Consider the following 24,988-nt stretch of genomic DNA (forward strand, 5'->3'; position numbering starts at 1 on the left):
TGCACAGAGTGGGTGCACACAGGTCAGCAGCAGGGCCCTTACCCATGGGCAGGCTCCTGGTGCCAGTTGGTGTTGATGCCCCGTGCCGAGCAGGGATGGGGCATTCGGGGTGTGACAAGGAGCTTGGGAAGGAGGGAAGGGTAAGACATGGTGGTAGCTGAGACCTGGTGCTGTGACCTCCCTGCTGCCTGTGTCTCCACCACATACAGCTCGCCCTGGCTGCTCCCACCCTTTGATGATGGCTGGCAGAGGCCGGAGGAGACCGGGGAGCCGGGAGCCCTTGGGACAGGCATGCTGCTCCCAGAGCATCCTTGCTGCTGTGTGGATCATCCCCTACAGCTGTAAACCAGTGGCTGAGATGTAGGAAACGTGTGATCCTTGTCGTGATGGAGCTCAGTTCAGGCTATTTTAAGCATCATCACTGCATTTCTCTGGTCCTGCCACACGAGCCAGCACAGGTATTTATACCACAGCCTCGATCCCCAGAGGACTGTAGCATGGCCACAAACATAGCTGAGGTATCAAAGGGATTTGGAACTTTTTTTTGTCTCAAATGGCATGGTACTGATGGAAATACTATTACTAGAGATGAGCTGAAGATAATGTGGTTTGTATGGAATTGGACATGCACTCTGTCTCCAGCGCTCGCTCTTAAACAAGAAAGCACTGCTCTGTCTGCTGCACTTCACTCCCTGCTGAGCCTAGGGCAGATTCCAGTCATTCCAGAGCCACAGACCGTTTTAAGGGTCTAAGATGCAAGCACATCAAAACTCAGATTTCGTTTTAATTTATTTCCTTTTACCCTGTGCTAACAGGCACAGTGTCTCCTATCAGCAAAAGTAAGAGCATCACCCAGTAAATCTCTTTCCAGGGGTCAACATGAGAGCATAGAACAATTGTCTATAGAGAGCAAGATTATTTGCTTAATTCAAAACCACTTTTTTCTTATTAGCTGGCAGAGAAAGCGAAGGGAGTAGGAAAATCAATAAATAGAATAACTTTAATAATAATCACATAGCGAAAAGTTGAAATGAAGTTAAATAAATGAAGTTTAATAATGATTTTTAATTACAGGGGCTTTCATTTCACTTTTCAAATGGATCTTAAAAACCTTACCCTTAGAAACCTCACTGTATTTATGAAATAATGAATAATTCAACACAGCTGCAGCTGACACTTTACACACCACTGATAGTAACAGCCTTGGTGTGATCAATCTGCAGAATGCCTTTCTTTAAAGTTCCTACATCTGGCTGCTAATACAGCCCTGAATCACAACGCCTTTTGCAGTCCCTCATTTTGTGAAGAGATGCATGGAAGCAGAACTGAACTGCTTCCTAAGCTTCTGTGTGCCATCCTTCAAAGGCTAGATTGCTCCATGAGACATCTCATTCAGGGCTGCAGTAGGAAGCATGAAAGAGCGGTCTTGGAAATTACAGCAGGATGGATCCTGGTTGTTGGCTTTGGGCAGGGAAAGGAGAATGCTTAAGAATGTGCCTGCGGGAGAAAAGTGCTTCGATGTGCCCTGGCACGCCAGCTGTACAAGTGAGAGTTTTGTCTCTGCCTGGACAATAATTTCTGGAATCTTATAAATGGCAAATTGTTCTTAAGGTCTGAACAGAAGAGTAAGAGAAGTTCCCTGCTCGATAATCATACAAGAAGCCTACCCCAGCCCCTTTTCCTGGAATATCCCTCCACCATCAATGCACTGAAGCACTGTTTGTTTGTATTCAACAAAGAGAAAGCTGCACATTGCTGGGACTGCCAGCAAAGCACTGGGGATGTACAGATCCTTAAACATAAAAGAAATGAAAGGACTACCATTAGAAACCAGCAACAAGAAAACAACCTCCAAAAAACAAACAACAAAGACATTCAAACTTCAGAAGGAAGTTCTCCCATGAGAGAGAGTTCTCACTATGTTTCATGACAGTAAGACAGGATACAGCTTTAAAGGTCTGCCTTAACCAGAGCAAAGCAATGACCTGAGAGTGTATTGTCTGCACTTGATGCTTTTGTTTTTAAGGAACCACAAAATTATTAAGAAATGGTGTCATGTTGCATATTAATCCAGTTTTTAAGACGGTGGATTCTTAACTCTGTGGTACGTTCAGAGGCAAACTCAAGGGATGGGCAAACTCGAGCCACTTAAATAATTTATGCATGTTGGGAAACTCAGGTGTACATGTGATACACGTGATGCAGACAGTGCTCTGGAAACAGCCACCTGGCTGAATAACTTCATTCACAGGATCTCTTTCACTGGCAAATTAATGTGCAAATATGCTCATTGATTTTGAGTGCCAGGATTGGGATGCCTTGCCACAGACATGGGGGGAAATAAGGTGTGATTGTAGTTCCTGGGGTTCAGAAAACTACTCACAGCTTATTAGCAAACTCTGTGTTTTGCTCAAATTCAGTCACTCATTCCTTTCAACTTACTTTCTTGACAACTGAATAGAAAGGCCCTTCAAAACAATTTCTACACTTAACTTTCAAGCAAAATTTTAAAAGATATCTAGAGCGTACTTAGGAAATATTCAAACAGTAATGTCCCTTTCATTTGGGGCTAATCCTAGGGAAAACCCCTAGGTCTCCCAGGAGATTTCAGGTTTTGTTAGTCATTTGGAAATTTAGACATTTCAATGTAATTCATAAAAAAAACTTTGGAAGCTTGTGCTCTCATTTACCTGCCAAATTCAAGAAAGAAGTAGTGTTAAAGCTTACCAGGCAGCAGAAAAAGTATCCTGAATAGCTACAGGAAAGAAATCTGTGCTGAGAGCCCTTTAGGCATGCTGGAGGAGGATGAGAAGAACTGACTTTGTGGTGGCATCTACCAAGATGTCCCCGTGGCTCACTCAGAGGCTTCTGTAATGCTTCCCTGCAAAGAGCTCAGAGGTATCCACTGATATGGAGGGAAGAGAGATTGTGCCTTTGGATCCTTCCCTAAAGATACTGACATAGGACCACCAACTCCAGCAGGGCAGCAGGAGGGAGAACAAACTGTACTCCCCAGAAAGATTTGGGATTTAACCATTTCTGTCACTTTTTGCAGTGCCTCATGCTAGCAAAACAGGATTTCCTCTGATACAGAGCAGGAATATAATATTGGTCCAAAGGTTTGGTAGGTAACTCTAAGAAAAGGTTACAAATGCTCTATTTTCCTTTCAAAATCAATGAAGAAACAACAGAAAGCCCATTAAAATGGGATTTAAAAATGAATCCTGCTTTAGGTGTTAGACCTGCTATTGACCTTACGTGTCTCCTGTGTGAAGTCAAACTCCAGGGAATGCTTTCCAAGTGTGGGAGACTACACACTTGGTTAATTCTGTCATCAGTTGGGGATCTTATTGGCACACTTTGGGTTTGATATTCAGAAAATACCAATGAAACTTATCTTAAATGCTAATAAGAAACAAAACTACATAGCAAGTCTTCCATCTTGAAGAAGCTGCGTGAGTTTTGCTGCAGCTCCCCTCAAGAGCCGACCCAACAGCCTCTTTCAGCCAGGGTTTTTATCCCTACAAACCACAGCCCTGCTATTCCAGTCACCAAGTTATTTACCCAGTGATGGGTACAGAGCATTTAGACAGGCCCAGGTGTTAAACAAGCCTTCAGGTCTGTGAAGTCACTGAGACGGTGCAAAGCTCCAAAGCTCTGAGGTGCTGGGAAAGCTGAAGTGCTGTATCACTTACAAAGCAAACATTCATTTTACAGGAGAGCAAATTCTGTGAAACTGCTTTTAGATGGAAATGGAGTTCACAAAAACTGCTGCTTGGGAGGCAAGCTTTGGTTCTGCAGTACCAGCTCCTCTGCAACCTGATTTTTCTCAGCCAAAGAGAACAAAAAGCAGAAAAATCTTGATTGAACAGATTTTGTTTTGTTTCTTTTTTTCTCTTTCCTTCAAAAGAATTGCTGATGTCAAAAAATGTCAAAACACAATTAAGGAGGCCTTTCCTCCCCTTCTGTATGCTTTCTGACAGTATTAAATCATTACCTTCCAAATTAGTTTCAGAATGATCACAAATAAATGGGAAAAAAAAGCACTACCAGGGATATGGAGCCAACAGGGCTAATGCTCAGTTTGAACCTCACGTTCACTGATTTGGTGAGTCTTCCACACATATTCTGGCCCCTTCCTGAGACTGTTCACTTGACATCTCCTCTAATTTTGGTGTTTCGGTAGAGCCCATGATTATACAAGCTAAATGAATGCTGAAGCAATCTACAAATAGCAAAGCTGGTCCTACAAACCCCTTATATTTTGAGAAATAGAAAGACAAACATTGTCTTCAAGAGGACACTGCAGGTTTGAGCCCAAGGGTAGCGCTGGTGCAGCAAAGATCAAACACAAACCTGACCTGCTGCAGTGCCTGACCTTTGCTCACAAGGGCTCTGACAAAAGCCACTGTCACAGGGAGTTCTGCCATACAATAGTTTCAAGAAAAGCTAAAATAAGTAAGTAGGAAAGCACTGACAGGAATTTGGGGCTGGAGCCAGCATGGTGGGACTGATGTGGCTTTGCCAATGTGTAGCAGACAAAAGTCGACAGGGGTTTGAGGGCCATGTAGTGCTGTCCTGGGTTCAGCATCATTGCTGAGAGTCAGGCCAAACCACTCTGCATCACACCTGACTGAGAGAAAAAGAAGTTGACTTTCACCTACTTGTGTTCTTCCCACCTGCAGGCTTAGGCTGCTGCAGACAGCTTCATGAGCCCCCTCTCCAGGGATTCATTTCTGGCAGACAGGAATTCCTGACAGCACTGAACTACTTTCCAGCTACCCCTCTTTCCCCACCTGGAACGTCCCTGCAGCACATCCTCCAGGCTACAGAGCTTGTCACATCTCATGCATCTCCTTAGGCTGGAAGCAGTTGAAGCTGGTACTTTACATGTTTTGCAAAGCACCTAGTCCATCCAGGTGCCAGATAAATCACAACAATCATTTCACTTCATGTAACTTTGTCTTCTGTTGCTAAGTGGAAATGTCAGGGAGAAAATGGGGGGGGAAGAGGGCTGCTTTTTTTCTTTAACACCATCCAAATTGCCTGGGTCTGCAGGACACCATGGAACTTTCTCTTTGGGGAGACTCTTCAACACTTGTAGCTCTGTGATTCACAAATGCTGTAGCCTTCTTTTATGTCCCTGCCTCTGGAATCCTCGTTAAAGGACAGAAACCTACCCAAAGACAGAGCAAAGTGTGCAGCTGGAGGGGAGAGGGGCAGCAGAGCATCCCCCAAAGCTTGCCTGCCCTGCTGCTCCTGCCTCTGCTGCCCATTGGCCTCACAGAGGGTGCCTGTGGAGCTGAGTTTGCAGTACAGGTGATGACAGCAACGCTGCTGATAACAGATTTGGCATTAAGGAGCTTTGCCATTTAGCTCTCAAAACCTCTTAGTTTAACAGACCAGGGAATAGACAAAATCTGATCAGCTGGATGATGGGCCTGCCCACACCACTGGAGACAGGGGTGCAGGAACAGTGACTGGAGGGTTTTCCCTCATGTTACTCTGCTATACAGATTTCAGTGAGAATTTAGGCAGACCCATTTCCCCCTCTGTCTTCTCTTTGCACACCCATGTGTGCACCACTTACAACAGTGCCAGGCCAAGTATGGAATGAGTTAGGACCCTCCACCTACAGACATGTCTGCACACAGTCACAGCTTTGATGGTACAATAAGTCTCAAATTTTAAAAACATTCTTTCCTCACTGTAGGGGGTGTCCAAGGTGAGAATGCAATCTCAGTAGCTGAGATATAAGGAAAAACTCTACAGTGGTACTATTTAAAAAGCCTCCAATTAGAAATAATGCTACGATCACACATACTAGTTCCTGATTCTTGTGCATATTTGAACTATTCCAACTCAGTTTACTGGACATGACTCCCCCCTGTGTACAATATATAGCAAAAAAAAAGCTCTACTTTTTGCAGGTGAACTCAGTGTAGTCAATAATTAAACAAATATATACATATTTATCTCCCATCCGCCTGTTTGTAAAATGCTTGTGAATATAATTTTGGTTTATGGATCACTCACAGCTGTTTCCTTCACAAAAGAAGAAAGAAGACAGAAGAAATACCCTAGCAGGACAAGGTGACTGTTCAAAGCTGAGCTGTAACTTGCAGTAACAGTTTCTCTGAGCTGCTTCTTTAGTTAATGCAGCTCCAATGCTGAAACACTCGCCCACCTCCAGAGCTCCAGCCCAGCCCCAACCTACACTTCCAGGGCCTCTTCTTTCCATAAAGAAGACAGGAGGAGTTCCCTCAGAACAAAAAATCTCTGTGCTGAGGATTCTGGAGAGGGAGGAGAGGCATCTACCTTTGCTGAAATAACTCCACAGAGGTTTTCAGCTCCAGTGCCCGGGATGCAGACTCAGGCACGCAGCGCAAACACGGTACAAGAGGAAATCTCTTTGCAATATCAGCTCTGTCAGTCAGGGTGACTGAAGCACAGCTCTTCCACGTGGCACCTGACCTGGCTGCTGTATGTAGCACAGTGTTTAACAAAGGTCAGGAGTCTGCTGCCCAGAGCTGCTGTCCAGTTCTCACAGCCCGGCGTGTTTCGGAAGCCAACGGGAGCCTCATTTAGAATCGTGTTTTCTTATGCACCAGAAAATATTGGTCCTGCAAAGGGCTCCCAAAGCCACTTGCCTAAAGAACTTCCCAGGTTTTGCTAAAGGGTTTCCATCTGCCTCTTTCTGTCCCTGTGCAGGAGGCACTGAGAGGAGATGAACGTGCTGCATTACAGCTTTTTCTTTTCCTTAGAGAGACTTCTGGGGCTAGTGAATGATGACAGTAAAAATATATGGAAAGGAAGAGTGATCTGCTGGCACCAAAACATGGATTTTCTGGCAAGTTTTGATGAAAATTAATGAGAAATACATGCAGTCATGGTCATATCAGCCAATATTGACTCTCTTGGACTAGTTACCAGATGAAATCATGCCCTGGAATGCAGGCTGCTCTGCCAGAAGCATTATTTCTTTCTGGAATTCAATTTTTCAACCCAAGAAACAACCACTTTCTGTCTAAACTGAAAATACCAGACAAGAGTGTCACCTTTTAAGCACATACTGAAAGTTTGAGTAAAAAGGAAAACAAACAACTCTTCTGCCTCTTTACCTAGCTCTGTCAGTCTATCCAAATACTCCTTTCAGGCTGCAAAGAAAAAGACTAACACTTTTAGGGATCTGGCTGGCTTCCAGCACTGACAAAAGTCAGGCATGGCCTATTCTGCTCCACATTTTCCTCAAAATGAGGCAACCTCTGGCCATGAGACCAGTAGGGGACACACCAAAAAGTGAATTCTCTCAACCCTGACTCAGAGCAACACTTGAGCTGAGCCCAGATTGTTTCCCACTTGGGGTAGGAAGACTTTAAGCAGATCTTTAACTTCAGGCATGTGCTTAAGCCATTTGCTGCCAAGGATGGAGCACTGAACTGGGAGAATGTGCCTGTGCATGTGCACAGGTAGTGGGCAGTGCTGGAGCTGGTGTTCCACAGCCCTGGCCCAAGGACTGGCACACACCAACACTGGTGGGCACTCTGGGGTGCCCTATAATCAAACCCAGCCACTTAGCTGAGACTGAGGAGCATCTGGCAGCCAAGACATCAACAGGATGTCACCTAAAGGTGTAATGTAGCAGTTTATCCCTAAAACCTGTGCAGTCACGTAAGGATATACATGTGCCCAGGGAATGACTGAATGTGGGTGGGTAGGAACTGGTGTATCATTTTGCTAATTCTAGAGCACAGAAAGATGAGTGAAAGCTGGTGATGTCTGACTTTTTAAAAAGAGACTGCTGGTAAACTGCCTGGGAATCATACTGCAAACAACTGCAAGTTGTTTCTGGTCACCTAATCAGGACAATCAAGCCCTAAGGTTTGCCAGGTTATTCTGCATCTATTTGCATGAATGGGAATAAACTCATGGGTCAGGGAATGAGCAAACTAAGAAGCAAAGCAGAAAGCAAGCAGGTGGCTGCAGGATGTGCCAACCCTGTGCAAAAATGAATGTGCTTCAATTCCTGCCTTATAATTATAATTTAGTTGGCTTGTCCCTGAGAGAAAGCTCCTAGAACATGAACAGAGTGGGGACATCATTGATATGGGCCCTATATTTGCATTCAGACCAGTATTTGCTTCCTTTGAATGACTTTGCCGCATGCAAGTAAAACTATGGCACATTTTCAGTGAGGATGCATTATTTGGAGACTGCCAGGGAGAGGCTGAGAGCATGAGGCACAGCTGTCTTCCACTTGTTTAGACTGAGATCAGGGATGTGAGAGCAGCAGTGGGCTGTGCAGGGACATGCATATCCCTACAGGAGTTGTTTGTTGGAAAGATGTGCTGTGGGAGCAGGGGCCAGGGAGGTTTTTGTGTTTCCACAAAGGTGGTTGGTACTGACAGTAGAACACAAGAAAATGTGCAGCTTTTCTTGGGAGACTTGCTCAAAGCAAGGGAAAAATGAGAATGAGGACAGGACAGCCTGAGGGGACTCAGATGTGCCCTGGTCCAGTTCAGCTACTGCTGAACTCCCACAGAGCTTTATCAGGTAAATCAGTGAGGGCAAAGCCAGTACCAATGGTACTTCATTTGTGGCTGTGCCTTTGGAGGGACATCCTTTACATTTACCTCTCTGTATTACAATAAAGCACCAGACAAAGGCACTTAATCTTCATGTGGGACAGCAGGAGCCTTTTTGCACTGATTGATATGTCAACAACATCCTGTATTTGATTTTGAAAGGGCACTGATTCCCTTGCAGCAAATACACATAGATGTCATGGAGGTGATGGGTTCAGAATAGGGAGACAGAAAAGGAGAAAAAGGAGCCAGCAGCAATCTTGCTTATCTGTGCCTTGCTGTGTTCACAGTCCAGGAGAACTGATATCTGTATCATTGAGATATGGCCTCATTCCTTTTGGGACTGCAGTAACCATCTTCACATGGAAAACAGCTAACAACATGTTACATATAAAAGAGCTGATCCCCAACTGCTCCACTTGAAGACTATTAATCTAATTTCTTTATGATTATCTTTTCAGAAATTGGATCCAGCTGTTCAGCAATCTTCTGGGGGAGGTTAATGAATATGCTGAGCTTGCAGAACAAAATGTTGAGCTTCAAAAAACTTCTGAGTTCATTTTCAATGAAACGTTTTAAATTATTTGCTTTTATCTGTCTTGCAAGCTTCAGAAGTAGCCCTGGCACCCTTTTAACTTGCTTACTTGATATTTTTCGTTAAAAGAAACTCAAAATGCATGTATTAAAATGCATCATGATGTTGCCCTTTTAGCCCAACCAGTATGCAAAATTCAAAGCCTTCCTGTCTTGTTTCCATGAAAAATTGATAAGGGTCCAATATTTTCTTTGTAAATAAGGGAGGACTGCACAAGAATCTACAAAAAGTCATCTTCCCCCCCGAAAACAGAAAGAGTAAAAAGAAGGATCAAAACTACTCTTGGAGGCTGGGAGGATTTTAGGAGTAGGTATCCTACATGCCTGACACACTCCTGGCCATCCCTGAGCAGCATTTCTAACCACCATCAGGAACAGCTTGACCCAATGAGGCTGTTCCCCACCTTCTCCAGAACTCCCCTGTCTCAGGAAGCCCTGCCTTGGCATTCTGAAGGACTAAAGCTCCTCCAGGGTTGCTTTCACAGAAGGAGCTGTGGAGAAGCTGAGAACTCGCTAACACAGCGGCCCTGCTCCGCTAAGCAACATCCATGGAAAACATTTGGGACTTAGCTTTGGCTCTGGCCTTCACTGCCAGACTGCAACGTCACCAGGGCCTTCTGGTATTAAACTGCTACCAAGAAAGAAGCATAAATGGTTTCATTATTTATCCTCAACGTAGAACGCTTACCACACACACAGATGCTTGCCAAGTCTGTGACTGAGGACTATTTTTATCTTCCACCACCGCAATATATTTATTCCCCCAGGAAAAAGGGAATGCAGCAGTGTAACCACCTCCTTGTGGAACATTTGGTCCTTGCATGGCTTCCTCCATGCCCAGGTGCTGCAGCTGGGATGCATGGCACAAACACACAGTGAAGGCAGTCCCTCACCTTAACATCCAGCATGGCACAGCAAAAGCTTTTCTGAACATGTCACAAAGAAATTTCTGCCTGAGGCCCCAGACCAGCTGATACAGGCTCTACCTTCACGAAGCCCTCCATTGGTTTGGGTTATTTTGCTTCTGATTTTAAGGGTGGCTTCTGCCTCACAGCTCCTGTGTATACTCAAGGTGCACAATTCTAGTGCCCAAGGATTCACCAGCAGGGTCTAGTTATTCACCCGTATATTTACTGCAGGTATTTCACCCTGTTCTCCTGAGTGAAAAATTGACTGGGTGACCTATGATTACATATCCTCAGTACAACCCTGTTTCAATTCTATATTCTCCTTCTCATTTGTATCCCTATCTGTGAACTTCAAAGTAGACTCTAAAGAGTGGAGACAAACTTTTGTATGAGGAGCATCACTCCCTTGCTCACCTCCAGGACCAGCTCCAGGCACAGCACCACAAACTGCTGTGCTGTTTGTTCTCTCAGGCCAATTTTTCCCGTAGCTGTATTGTTGGCCTTACAAAACCATTTGGCCAAAGAAGTCAAGAACAGCTCTAATCTATGCTCATATGTATAATTTTTGCATTTTCCAGCATTAGGCATTTACAGACAGACCCTTGAGACAAGTTTATTTCTTCCCATGTTTATGTCCTAGGCAAATGCCAGCAGGCAGGAGCAGCGTGCTTCTGCTTCAGCCCCTGCCTGCCGACTTCTCGCCAAAATAGTTTTGGAGGATCCGACTGCCTTTTGGGCAAGTCAGTCCTCCTGTCTGTTTATCCCCTAACTAAACACTGGCAAACACAAAAAGGACATGCCACCTTTCTGCTGGAAGAAATAAACTGACCCTCAGTCTGGCTTTGCCCTTTGCTCTATAAAATAATAAAAAGAGTAGGAAAAAATATGTACTTGGTGCACAGCCCCAGTGACTTTTAGACAAATCTAAAGCCAATCTGCAGTACACAAGTGGACATAGTTTATCACAACTCTGGCATTTTTACATCGGTTTGCTATCAACAGGAAGCAAACTGTTTGAGAAATGCCAGACAAATGGCCCTGTGAAATCCTGCAGCCTCCTAAAGAAGTGCTTTTAAGCAGCTAAACTGGGGAAATCTCTCAAAAGACACTAAGCAATAGCTCACAGTCAGATGCACTGACAGAAGGACAGAGCACTGTTTCAACCACAAGAAAATCCACTCTGCTATCAAGTTAGAAGCTGCACTAAGCTAATTATGAATCTGGATAATAATCATGAGAGGAAGCACGAGAGAATGTTGCATTTATCCTGCACAAAACTCCTCCTGCAGCTCTGTAGGAACACGGGCCTGCATCCCAACAGCCCGACTCCCAGCTCAGTGCAGAGTGCTTTTCTGGGGTCTCGCTCATCCCTAACTTGTTCTCTCTCAAATCACTCTTCAGGGGTACTTTCATCACCAAAACCACGATGAGAGTGGAAATTCAGGCTGTCCCAATAAAAGTCCCAGCTGAAGAGCCACTTTTATATAATTGCCTATGAAAGATAAAATACTCTTCACATTCATACTGCAAGTTTCATGCTTTGCTGGGAATAGACTGCTAACACTCTGGTGGATCTCATATACACAGACAATATCCTTTTCCAAAGTTGCCAAAGTCACATTTTTGTAACCTCTTTCCTCTTTGTCTTGGACTGGTGGGTAGCAACCATAGGGAAGGGTGAGCTTTAAAATACTGCAAAGATTTGCAGTGGGAATGTATCATTAACTTGCATTTCTTTCTTACAAATTGAGAAGTCCAGTTAAAAATGCCCCTGTACACAACATTCTCCTCCTTAGGAATATTCAGGATACCTCTACAGCACTCAGTGCTGCAAATTACTTACGGGTAGACTCCAATCTTTCAGTATAATTGCTGAATACTGTTGTATTATAAACATTGGCAAGGACATCACAGGTGGAAAAAGCCTCCTCATATATAAGGTTTACAAAGATCTTACTCTAAATTGACATTTAGCTCCTTCCTAATGGTAATAGAAAGCTTCACGACCGGTATGTATTTCTAGAGCAGCTCTGACACTCAAGAGTAGGTGCACGCATTTAGAAAGATGTAATTTACACTTCGATTCTGAGCACATGCAACACCCACTCTATGAAAGAGTTGACTTGTCCTCTATAAATATTTTTGAGGTGACTTCAAAGGCCAAATGGAATCTCTTCTATGGAAGATACGCAGACTCTAGGATTAGACACGTGGGGAGGGAGACTCAGCTCAGGGGAAAGATAATGAACAGCCACGCTCTCCTTCCAAGGTCACAGTCTCATGTCCAGCCTTGATAGATGTTTCTACCTAGAGACTGATCAGAACACGACACAAACTGGGGCACTCCTAATCCAGTCCCTAGGCAACAAATACCTATATTAAAAAACAAACCCTGACACAATTTGGTGGACAGTAACTGGCAAAGGCAGGAGAGACACAGAGGAATGAGGACATACAAACTAATGACCATTTTGACCTACATGCATTCTCATCACTGTAATAGCTCAGCTGATGTTCTTAAAAGGATTTCTTCGTGCCAAAGAGGAAACGCTCTGCTTGTGGACTGCAGGGAAAACTATTCTTCTTCTCTCTGTAATGAGTCTAAATGTGAAGAGGGAGCCCGTGCACCGGCGTTTTCCGGGCAGCGCTTCTCGGCTGCGCTGCATTCAGGTGCAGGAATGATCTACATTTCTTCTGGCAGCAAGGTCAACTGAAGTAGCTCCCGCCACCCCTCCTTGCCCTGCACGGCTCTTTTCCACCCCCAAAGCACTCACTCCAGCAGTGTCAGAACAACTGCTTCATGGAGCTGAATGCTGGGCTCCATCAAGCAACTGAGCCAAGTTAAAAATAACCCAACAAAGAAGGGAGCCCTGACTGCTCTCCTGATCCGGTTCAGTACACAACCCTGGAGCCAGCAGCTGTGGGAGACAGGGAGAAAGGAGGGTAGTAAAGGACCTGTTAGCCAGCGAAGCCACCAATAATCAGATTTTCAAACCATGCCCTAATTTGATCCTCACATCCTCCAACCTCGTGGAATCGCACTATTTTTTCCCTCATTTTATATATTAAGGAAAGAATGAGTTAGTGAAATATCCCAGCCTGCATAACTGGAGAGTTGGGAGCTGACAGAGTTAAACTGCCTCTACTGCACTCCTGGGGTGTGCAGTGCCATGGAATAGGGTTAGTCAGGCTCCTGCCCCAATAAGGGACCAGAAAGGGAATTATACACATATATACATAAAAAACATCTTATGTAGCTCCAACTTACTAACCAAAAGAAGATAACTCCAGAAACATCACAGAATCTCCAGCCTCTGCTTTTTCACAATGTTTTCGGATATTCCCTGTCAGAGGAACTGTCTCTCTCCTCCTTGCAGTTCAGCTGTACTTCCCCTAAACATGGGCAGAATTTCCAGCAAATCCCACTCTCAACCTGCTGTACTATTACATTTCCTTTTCCAGATTAAAAAAGCAGCCTCCGAATTCTTAAACGAATACCCAAGAGACTGTTAGGACGAGAAGACTCAGAAATACCACAACACAGAGTATCACAGTGCACCTCAACACAGGAAGAGTCTATTAAGGCTCCAGGGATGCACACCAAAGCCAGCCATCCACCCAACCCACGCTCCCACTTGGGCTGCTAGCTGGATGTTTGTCCACAACAGACTGTCCTCTCACTGGGTGTTGCCTTGCTCTGCACAGGCGAAGTGACCACTGGCGGGACTTTGGGAACCTCCAGTGTCAGAGGTTTTAAGAAGTTAGCTAAAGACCTGTGAGGAGCAGTTTATTTTGAATAGACCCTGCCTGTAGATGAACTCCTCTCCTTTCTAGGCTGATCTCCTGGAATTCTGATGAAAGCAGAGAGCGTGGAAGTCTGATTCCAATCCTGTCTCTGACACTGAGTTTTCATTCATCCTTGCAACTACCATTAGCTTCTCGGAATGCTCTACTTGCCATAAAACTGGGATTAAAGCATTTCCTAATTCATATAAATATGTAAAGTGCGTATACTAACAGACAGAAATACATACATGATGTATATCTATAGCTATATTTGTATCTATAATCATTTATCCACAAAACACACATATACTGCTTCTATAAACAACAGTCATTCCAGATGAGCATGAAAACAGTACATGAGAAAGCAAGTGGAAAAGAAAAGCATTAAGGTTAAGGATACCATAAAAATAATTCCATAGCTGGTGCTTCTGACAGCTATTTTTGCAGAAGCAAGTCTCCATCTTAGACTAGTCAAACTTTGCTGACAATACAAGTGATCGACTATAACTCCTGAGGCCAGAACAAATAATCTGCTGTCACAGTGTGCTGTAAGCATTGTATTCCAAAACATCAGATGTATTAGGAATATCTCCCTTTTGTGCCAATATGTGCCAAACTGAGCACAACACAAGCTCTAAGATTAAGGAATATTCTCCAGCTCGTGCTATACTGAGACAGGCTGTATGAGAAGGACAGACTTACATAACAAAACTTCTGTTTGAAGGCAGAAAACCTGTATTTTAGTGGGTGCTTTTCAACTAATGCCTCAGCAAAGCAGGCATTTAAACTTCACTTAAAAGCACTCCAAGGAACAGGAACACAACACAGAAGAATCTTTCTTGGCTCACCTGTTCAGCTGCTGCTTCACTGTGCTTCATGCCAGCAGCATGGTCTTACAGATAATACAATACCATATAATATACGGTCGTGCATCTTACATAGAAAATGCAGGTTGCTAAAATACATTTTACAGGTACAAAATACAGGATTCATACATAACAACCAGCCTCCCCTTCGGTCTGTACAAATGCAGGGCAGCCAAACCTAATGACTGCTTGTTGAATCACGTTCATTGCAGCTCTAAATCTGCCTCTGCTCCCTGCAGAGGACACACACACAGACCTTGCAGGCCCATTCATCGGGGCCAGCTGAGCTTTCTGGTGTCCTGCCTGTATCTCCATACATTATCTATGGCTGTGCAACAGCTAAATGCATATAGACAAGTTTTAAACACCACGTAACGATTTCACAGGCCCATTTCTGCAGAGATTAGATGTCTGTTCTCGAGAAATGACAGGAAATGACTGGGGAAAATTTATGAAAACTGAAATAATCACCATGCAAATCACCAAAGTGGGTTTGAGATGCAAAGGGATTTAATTCATCAATTTGCACAGATTAGGCAAAACTGAAATTCACTGCATTAAGAGCTCCTATTTATTTCTTAAAACCTTTCTTGGCAGGAAGCCATTAGGTACTTGTAAAAGATTAGAATTATTGGTGTTTGATGGGCTCTCCTAAAAGGAAGAGAGGGAGAAAATGGCAGACTGAAGTCATTAGGATCATCTTCTGTTAACTCCCGTATTTTACAAAAATATACTTTTAAAAGCATAAATAGATGACAAATTGCCTATCTCCCAGCTCAGTTCCTGGACATTCCCACTCTCCATAAGAAAGCTTCCAGGCAACTCGCCTGCACTCTGCAAGTGTTCCTCCCTCCTCACACTGACACATCCCATAGGCTGAAAGAGTCATTTTACAGACTGCTGTGTTTTGTCCTGCCACATGAACACCCAACCACTCCACTGTAACAGCAAATCAGCTATTCTAGGCCACTAAGCTGCCTCCCTTCTTCGTTTTAATGATGTCAGTGGGCTGACTTCAGTCCAGGAGCAGGACAGCTCTCCTGGCTGCCTGCAAACCTCCCTCACGCAGCATCTGTCAGTGCAGCTCCAAAGCAATCAGCAACTCTTTCCTGCTCTTCTTACCCCAGACATCCCTTGTTTGGATGATGTTGCCTGTCCCAAACCCAGCAGTGTTTTGGGATGCTTCTAGGAAAGAACTACAAACATTCCAGCCAACTTGACTTACAAGCTAGGACTTAATCTCAGGTTTTATTGGGCAAGAGATTAGCAACCTAATGCACTCCATTAGCTGTGCATCAGCAGACCCTTGTTGTTGAACAACTGAAGTGATGTGATTTGTGAGGTTTCTGGAAATAAATGCTCATGTTGACCAAAAAAAGAAGAAAACCTGAAATCTCTAAGACAGTTTTACAACACAAAGACATACCCAGAGTAGACAAAGCAATACTTTGTGGTTTTCAGGTAATTAGTTTTCAAAATTACATTTGTGCAGACCTCCTATATCTAATAATTTAAAAAGATCCTTTAACTTGCCTTCAGTGCTGCTTCTGCACTAGAATACTGACAAATGGAACTTGAGAAATAACCTGAACTCAAAGTGCCTGATCTCACAAAAACTTAGTTTGAGCTGCCTGTTTGACTTCAGCACATATGGGACTGTGTGAGACAGGGGGTTACTGCTTATTCCAGAAAAGTGGGCCCAAGTCTAGTTTCTTACATAGTTTTTCCTTTCCCTTAATCTGTTTGCCAGCCTGAAAAATGGTTTAAATTATTGTTATGCTCACTTAAAGGATTCCTTTTATTTTGTCCAAATTTTGTAAAAGAATCTGTTTTGAATGTCCAGATCAGAGTGAAAGCCACCACAAATTTTAAAATTCTTCCGCAAACAGGTTACACGGCGTTTTTAGGTGTTGCCTCCTCTGGATTTCACTCAACTATCTCTGATGCATTATCACTGCACTGCTTGTTGTAGCTCACACAGGCACTAAAGGAGAACTGGCTAAAAACCTGGGTGAGACAAAAGGTATTTGTCAACAGTAATGTTAGCCATAGCCATGTGGCTGCTTAATTCCAGTGTTTTGCAAAAATTAACTGTATGCTGACACTACCTCCTTGTTTTATCGTTTATATCAGGTGCTAATAGCGACTAAACTACAACTAAAATAAGGGATGGGATAAAACGTGGCCCGTGAAGAGGAGATTTGGCAGCAAGACAGCATCAATCAGCTGGGGACCAGATCTGTGCTGCGTGTTGCACTATTGAAGGCTCAAATCTGCAGCTCTTCTAGAGACTTTCAGTCTTGTCACCCATGCACTTCTTGTATGATCAGTCAGCAGCATGAGGGAATCTTGCATGAATTACAAGAGTGTCCTCCGTCCTACCTTGAGAAGTTCCAAGGAAACCACGTGGGGCTTGTACTTCATAGGATGAATAAACAAAGCTTAAATGATGGGGGGTTCGAGATTTTGTGGGTTTGCTAAGTTTTTCCCCTGCTTTGCATGTATAATACAGATTTATGTCTTGCTTACTCTGAAAGGTCACGCCAAAAATTACAACAGCATGAGAATCAAGAGAATGAGAGCTGCGTAACAGAGAAGACCTTTCAATTTAGGTTCCTTAAAACCTCTAATATTTAGTTTAAAATTCCAACAGTTAACAAGCATTTTTCAGAAGGGATGTCCTTGTTAGGAATTCAATAGCTCTACTCTTTCAATTATCAAGCGGAATCACACTCATGCTTGAATACCTAGGAGCAAAAATGGGTACAAGCCTCAAGCACAAGAACATCCTTTGAAAAGGTCACTTTTAAAAGACATTCCAGAACGCAAGACAGGGCAGCTGTGTTACCTCCCCTTACCTCCCCCAAGAGCCTGGCATGTTTTCACTCCTTTTAAATATAATTCTGGGGAAATGAACAGGCTTCATTTTTCTCCTCAGCTTTGCAGAGACCTTAGCCCTTGGAACACAGGTACTCCTGTTCTGCTGCATGCACAGCATCCAAATTTTGATATTTATTCTAATTGCCTGTGCTGGGAGTACAGCCTTCCCAGCCAGTCAAAGGAGAGAAAGACTCCCCTGGAAGGTGACACAAAGCTCATCAAACAGAAGCCTCTCTCTCTGTTAACAATATAAAAAGCCTGAAGTTTGATGCTGTGCTGTTGTTCTGATGATGTGAAGTTGTACATTAGTGCCAATTATGAGTGAATTAGTATGAATATACATCACTGTGCTTAAGCACCTTCAAACCCAAGGACATTTTGGAAAACGCTAGATAAAATTCAGCTATGATTTACAAACTGTATGTTCTTAGACCTTATGTTCATATACATACATGTACAGCCCCTGTGTGTGTGCCTGTTTGGAAGTTTTCACTATACTGAAGGTGCTGGAACCTCTACCTCCTATGGAGCTCCAGAGTAGGACGTCAGACATTTCCTTTCAAATTTGGCTTTGCATTTTTTCTTACCTTTTTGGTTTCAGTGCTGTTAGTAACAGCTGGCAGCCAGCAGGGAGGGCTTTTGAGTTTCCCCCTGTGCCTCTCATCTAGATCCTGGCCCTGGCAGAAACTATTTTTACTATTGCTTAAATGTCCTTCCCCAAACTCTGCCTTCCTCAGTGTGCTAATAATATTAAAATCATTAACAGCAGTAGTTCAAGGTAGGAGTTTGCTGTGCACTTCAACTCCTCTGCTTTACACTTATAGCAAGGGAAGAAAAACAGAGCTTTCATCAGAAGAAGACAACAGTGAGGTTGGGAGGCACTGGGGTTTTTTCATTTCAGCTATTATCTGAATTTTGGAATTTGTTTCTACAAACTGTCAAAACAGATAATGTTTGAGACACAGAGGAAAAAAATAATCACAGTATTTTGAAGCTACACAGCTTTAGGAAAAGCCATAGTCACAAGGATGACTGGTATCTAACCAGCTCACAACTTGGAAAGAAAAAAGTATAGGACTTTGGAACCATGATTTACAACAGCAAGACAACCAATCACTGGTGTTTCCAAAGGGTACTCCTGAGAAACTGCCCTCACTGTTCTGAGTGACAACAGGAAAGAAAAATCAAAGGATGAGGAGAGGTTAGTCTATGCTGTAATAATGTACAGATCCAGCATATAAGCTGGGTAAGGTTGCTTTTACTCATCTTGGAAAAGCTGAAAAAAAAAGGATGAAAACTAAGCAAAAGTTTTATGGAATAGAGAACCCTGACATGCCTCTGCGAGTTCACTTGATGCTTCCCACTGAAATGTGGGACAAAATGATCTAACTCAAAAAAAAAAAAGCTATTGGAAAACAATGCTCAAAGGAACAAAGGCAGAGGATGCTCATTAGCCAAGCGGCTCCACTCCACATAATGCCCTGTCCTGGGGGAGCTGCTGCCCTGCCTGCAGAGCTCTGCCTCTGTGGGGCTCTCAGGTGGGGCCACGGGGTCTGCCCGGAGCAGAACCCTTAGAAGGAGCTGGCAGATCTTCCCCTCGCTTCTCCTCCATAAGAAGGAAACAAAGCCCCACAGATATTCATTGTTCCTTTGCCAAACAGTGCCATGCAAACAGGCACATGGGGAAAGGGAGAGCCCGCCAGGAACCAGCTGCTGCTGCTGCTCCCTGCTGCAAAGGAAAGCATGTGTATTCCTGCATGTGTGTGTGCATGGGCTTGGATGGAGAGAGAGGATGAAGTAATGATTCCCCCCCAAACCAAGCCAATTAACATTCTCTTGGAGGCTTTTAATTAAAGTGAATGTCCGCCCAACAAAGAAGGCGAGTCTGGGAGGTTGACATCGCATCTCCTCAAAAAACACACACAGACACACCTCCCAGATAAAGGCTATTTATTATCTGCTCAAGAGACTTTCTGGGATTCATTCCCCTCTTTTGGCCTCACTGTGGCCAAAGAGCCCCTTTCTTATCTGTCTGACAGGTCCCTACAATGCTTAATTGACTTGCCTGGGGTCTTGGGTTTTCTTTCTGTAGGGGAAGCAGGGCTTTGGGGTGGTGATGGAGAGAGATCCCCTCCTTTTGGCTTTTAATGAAAAGACTCCCATAATAATGCCATCCATTTGCAACCATGACCCCCTAGAAGATACTGTGTGGACAACTGTTTTCCTCACACAGTTAGTGGGAGCTGGGAAACACATGGGGCGGAATTCTCAACTACTTTGCTTTTTGTTTTCCTAATACTATAAAAAATACAGCATTCAGGAGACAGAATTTCCCTTACACTGAAGCTGGATTTCACAAACACCATAACCTTCAAAAAGGTCAGCCTTGCTCAGATATAAGCATGGCTTACTGCAAACACACTTTTGACACGTTAGGAACTTTGAGAAGTGTCAGCTATTGCTGAAAGCCCAGAGAAATCCTAAATGGCCTGAAGGCACCTGAGCTGAGTACTGAATGTTCACAGACCCACAGGTATGAATACAACAGCACTCAGTCCCCAGCAGTGCTATCACTGCCTCAGTAATGACTCGGGGACACAACTTCTGTCCACGGATCTCAGGATTAACTACATTTTTCCCCAGCAGCACTGGATGGCAGCATGGACCCTGTGAACATGGTCTGATGAGGAGCTGAGCCACCTGAACCACATGCTGCTGCCAGCAGGAGCCACACTGCTGTCCCCTCACCATTTTGGGACAGGTCTTGGCCTCTCCTTCAGCCCTCCTCTGGCACCCATCTGATGCCTCCTTGAGCCACATCAGCACATCCAGCTTTTACGAAAACCACGTCAAGTCAGGGTGCAATTTGCACCTCCACCTTTTCTTCCAAGTCAGTGAGGCAAACCCACTCCCTGAGATGCCAATCACACAGCCAGGCATGGTGTGGGGAGTGGTAGCCAGACAAGCACCACGCCTGCCCCTCTGACAGCCTGTCATTAGTCACCATTTCAGCTCAGAGGTTCCGAACGTGCACCCCAGGCAGTGAAGGGTGGTGGGATGGGGCAGGGGCAGGGTTTGAATGTGCTTCTTTCCCATGAAAGAGCACTGCAATGGATCTTCCTTAGTGACCAAACATCTCAGGATGTGTTCCCAACCAGTTCACACACCACCGCAAACTCATCCAAAACTTTGCCACAAAGGTAGTCTCAGTGACTGCAGATGAGAATATTCCTTTATAAACTGACCAAGGCTGGCCTGGGTGGTCCCTGGCTCCCCCTGCTCCCCATCCTTGTAGTACAGCAGGGCAGCAGCCAGGACACACTGCTCCTGCCCTGAACAGACCGACCTGCTGCCAGGCTTGCAATCCTGACTAGGGCCAGAGCCGGGAAGAAGCGAGGAGATGAAGGAGTTTGCATTCCTTTTTGGCTGCTGCTGTAGCCAGACATTGGTGAACTCACTGAACCTGGTGAAATCTGGCTGCTAAAAATTTGCTTCTCTTTCCCAGAAGAAGAGGGAGGTGGCTTCCCTACAGGAGGGGGAGCAGCCCACCTCTTCCTGAAGAAGTTGCCTGAAGAAGTTATTTTGTCTTTGACCCTGTGATTATGAAACTCATTTTTTCATAAACATCCTTACTGATGGATCTGTGAGAGAATGTGGAAATGGTGCAGCAAAGAAATAGTAAATAAGCAAGGAGGGAGCGCTCGAGGGAGCCTTCCCCTTCTTCCCCCTCACAGCTTTAGGGCAGCACTTTGGAAAGGCTGCTGACAGCCCAGGGAATGAGCCATGTGTTGCCACAGGGTAGGTGAAGGCAGAGCACTTGCCATCTGTGAACATCTGTGAGATTCATGGGCCTTTAATACACCCTTGGGCTGAGTGAGGTCTGTACACTCTGGCAGTTGTATGGAATAAAGTTCAGGAAATTCTCAATAGAAAACCAGGAAAACTGGGATTCTTATAGTTACTTGCAGTTCAGAGAACTGGCCCATCACTAGTAGTTTGTTCCAGGACTAAAAACTGTCCCTGTGACTCACATTCACTAAACATACTTAGTGTCTATTTGCTGCATTATGAAATCAATTTTCATAATAAGGTAACAAAAAGGAGAGAACTGAGAGAGACAGGAAGTCTCTGAATGCATGCTAGGAAAACATCCAGATAATGTAGTAAAACCAAAAGGAAATCTGCAATTAAGAACAAGGACATCCCATAAACTGTTTCTCCAATAACAGCTTAGTAACTCTTCTATCTTGCATTCTGAAATTAAAAGATGCTGCTTTTGCATCCCACCAGAGCTTTCCCTGCTGCTCTCATGCAGAGGTGTAATTCAGTACCCCAGAACTGTGTCCCAAGTTCACAGCTGTGCCCTGTGTGCACACATCAACCCTGCCTTCCCAAGGTATTCAAATACAGCAGAGGCTTTCTAAAGGTCCCTGTCCTCACGCAGCATCTTGCACACACCTAAAGGCAGACAAAGTATATTGAGATCCTCAGGTGAAAGTATACAAATGTAAAGAATAATAATTATAAACAAAGTTAAAGAACAAGTCCATTTCAGGAGATAAAAGCATCCTATATTCTATGTTTATATATTAATATATGATAATTAAATCCCTCTAGCACTAATGCTGGCTTGGCCTGGAACCAAAGCAGCTGTCTTGGGGGATTCTCTGCATGGCACTCCCTTTTACATACACTAGAAGCAGACACTTATCCACTTTTAGGCCTTTTATAATGTTTGCACGGACAAAAATAGAGAAAGAGGCAAAGACAGGAGGCATGGGGAGAAAAGAATATGAATAAAAACAACAACAAAAAAGAAAGGCAGCCTGGAAGTCAGGAGAGGCGAGTTTCCCGCAGCCCAGCTCCGGGGGTGCTTTCTGAGGCTCTCAATGGTGATTCAGAGAGCTGACGCTTACTGGAGGAAACCAGGCTAAAGAGATTATCTGAGTTTGCAATTGTATATTGGTTGGGTTATTATACAGGCGGCTTCTGATGTCCATTTCTATTCCAGAGACAGAGCTAAAAAGCTCGGCTTTGTTTTCTCCAGCTCAGAAACAGGGATGTGGGGAGGCAGCTTTTAGCAGCGCTGCCGTGGAAAAAAGTCCATAACTTTCCTAAAGTCCAGTGTTACTTTTCCTTGTCTGCTGGTATATCAAACCTACAAATTCCAAAATGATTTTCAATGTACATGTTAATGGGTGCTGCAATGCACCCCCAGGACCTACTGGGATCTGACACGCTGCACTAGCAAAGAGTCCCGTTATTTAACCTCCTGAGCTGCACCATGACCTGAGCCAAGACCAGGAGAGTGCAAGGTGCCAGGCACAGTGAAAACAAGTACTTCAAAGAAAGACAGAATGATCTCTGCAGAAAACATAGCAAAAATACAGCAAGCGAATAATGAATAATGTATTAGGGATTCTGCATCGAGCAATATATGCAGCACTGTATTCATAAACTTTGCAGAAAGGAAGGAAACACCAGACTTAAGGAATATTAACCATTGGTTGGCCTGTTACAAAGCTAAGTTTAAGAAAATAAGTTGCTCAGGTAGAAAGGGTCTAATTACAGGTGCAGCTGAGACCCACTTCTCTGTGTCAGAGAAACATCCTCTCTTACCATCTTACAGACTAAAGTAGTGCTGCAAGTACAAAGGGACATTCTTAATGTTATCACCTTGTCTTCAGATGATCAGCCCTACGTTTAGTCTGGTGTTGTGGTTCTGTGGGTAAGTTAACCCGCCTGACTGTGTACCCTGTGGTTAAACCAGTTTATTTGGAGGTGAAGAGTTCAACATTTCGAAAGCTTCTCTCCTGTGACTGTTTCCAACTCCCTCTGACCTACTTCTCCTAGAAGCGTCAATTTATAAAGTATAAAACTTATGTCCATATAGAGCATCCAAACCCCCACTAAAAGGTCTGCAACCTCTACCAGCATTACTATAAGACCCCTGCCTTTTGTACTGGCCTTCCTTGCTCTGCAGGATGGCTCTGTGTTCATCCCTGTGTGCAGAAGGCCTGGCCTGTAGCTGGGAACATAAAATTTATTGCCAAATGTCAACATTATTTTGCATTTTGTCCAAGGCTGTGAAAGTATTTTCAAGTATGTAAAATAGCAGTATTGTAGCGAGGGATTTCATGGACTATCCTTTCACATAGTTTCATATAAATGGATTAAATTACTGAAAGCTGACTCCATCAGTGAGATATTGGTCTCCAAACTGCCCGCATATGTGTAACAGAGCACAGGAAGATACAGAGAGATTGAGGTCACACTGAATAAACAAGAACAAGCACAAAGTCCACAAACCTCTCTTTGTCTGTGGATGGCTCTTTACAACCCTGCAAATTGAAGCAGCCATGTAAGAACCACCTGATACCTGGGAAGTTGGGCACAGCCCCAAGTGCAACACAGAGTGCCCAAGGGAGGCAAGGTGATGATTTCATCTTGGCTATTGGGCAGGTGGCCCTGCACATACAGGGAGTGCCTCGGGACTGCCAGCCACGCCATCCTCACAGCTCTCCAGCTCCACAGCAGGATGTTTGTTCCTATTTCAGCACATTCCCCAAACCTGGCTTTGACTGGTGCTGAAGGAAAGGTGTGCCAACATTGCTGGTTCTCCTAAGCACCACTCAATCCAGCTGGGTCTTTAGAGTATCTTGTTCAGCATTTGGAAGAATATGGGGCTCTAATAAGAACAACTTGTTTAAAACAGGATTGTGCACAGCAACGTGGCAGCAACAACAGACACAGCAACACCAGCTCCCGGCTTCTCCTCTTAGAGCATTTACTGTTCATTGGTAGCAGAGCTGTTGCCACCCCCACACAGGAGCAGATACCAGAGAGGACTATAGCAACAGCAGTGGGAAAGGCATTTTTCCAGCAGACACCAAAGCTTCTGCATGAGAGAGGCTTGTTATCAATGCCAGTTTCAGTTACAGCTTTCCAAATCTTGCCACACCAAAAAATCAATCCACGTGGCACAACTCTTGAAGAAGCCAGGGTTCTGCTTCTCTGCAAAAAGCAATATTCTGGGACAAGGCTTTTTTCTCACACAATATCCTCTAATGTTGCCACTGGCAGCCTCTGCTGAAAATGGCAGTGTTTCATTGCATCTCCTTCAGCACACAGGAGAAAACATTCACCTCCACTGAAGTCACTACTCCTGGAATCCAAATTTCCTTTGCCTAGCACGCACTGTTGATTAGGCAGAGTGACAACACGGTGTGTCAAACTAAAGTAAACTAAACTAAACTAGCACAGCTCAATTCTTTTTGTATCTTTTATTATAGCTGCAACTAAAAATAAATATCAGCCAGTGACATACCAGGCACTAATAGGAGTCTTCCTTTTTTTTTATTTTAGGAGA

The 24,988-nt window shown here is 44.2% G+C and overlaps 1 protein-coding gene across 1 annotated transcript in view; it reads right to left on the reverse strand.

Annotated features, from left to right (window-relative positions):
* The window catches only part of HS6ST1 (heparan sulfate 6-O-sulfotransferase 1), a 186,785-nt gene that overhangs the window by 37,469 nt on the left and 124,328 nt on the right, over positions 1-24,988 (reverse strand). The gene's annotated exons all lie outside the window — the stretch shown is intronic.

The sequence above is a fragment of the Chiroxiphia lanceolata genome, chromosome 10 (genome assembly GCF_009829145.1).
Source record: "Chiroxiphia lanceolata isolate bChiLan1 chromosome 10, bChiLan1.pri, whole genome shotgun sequence".
Taxonomy (NCBI): Eukaryota; Metazoa; Chordata; class Aves; order Passeriformes; family Pipridae; genus Chiroxiphia; species Chiroxiphia lanceolata.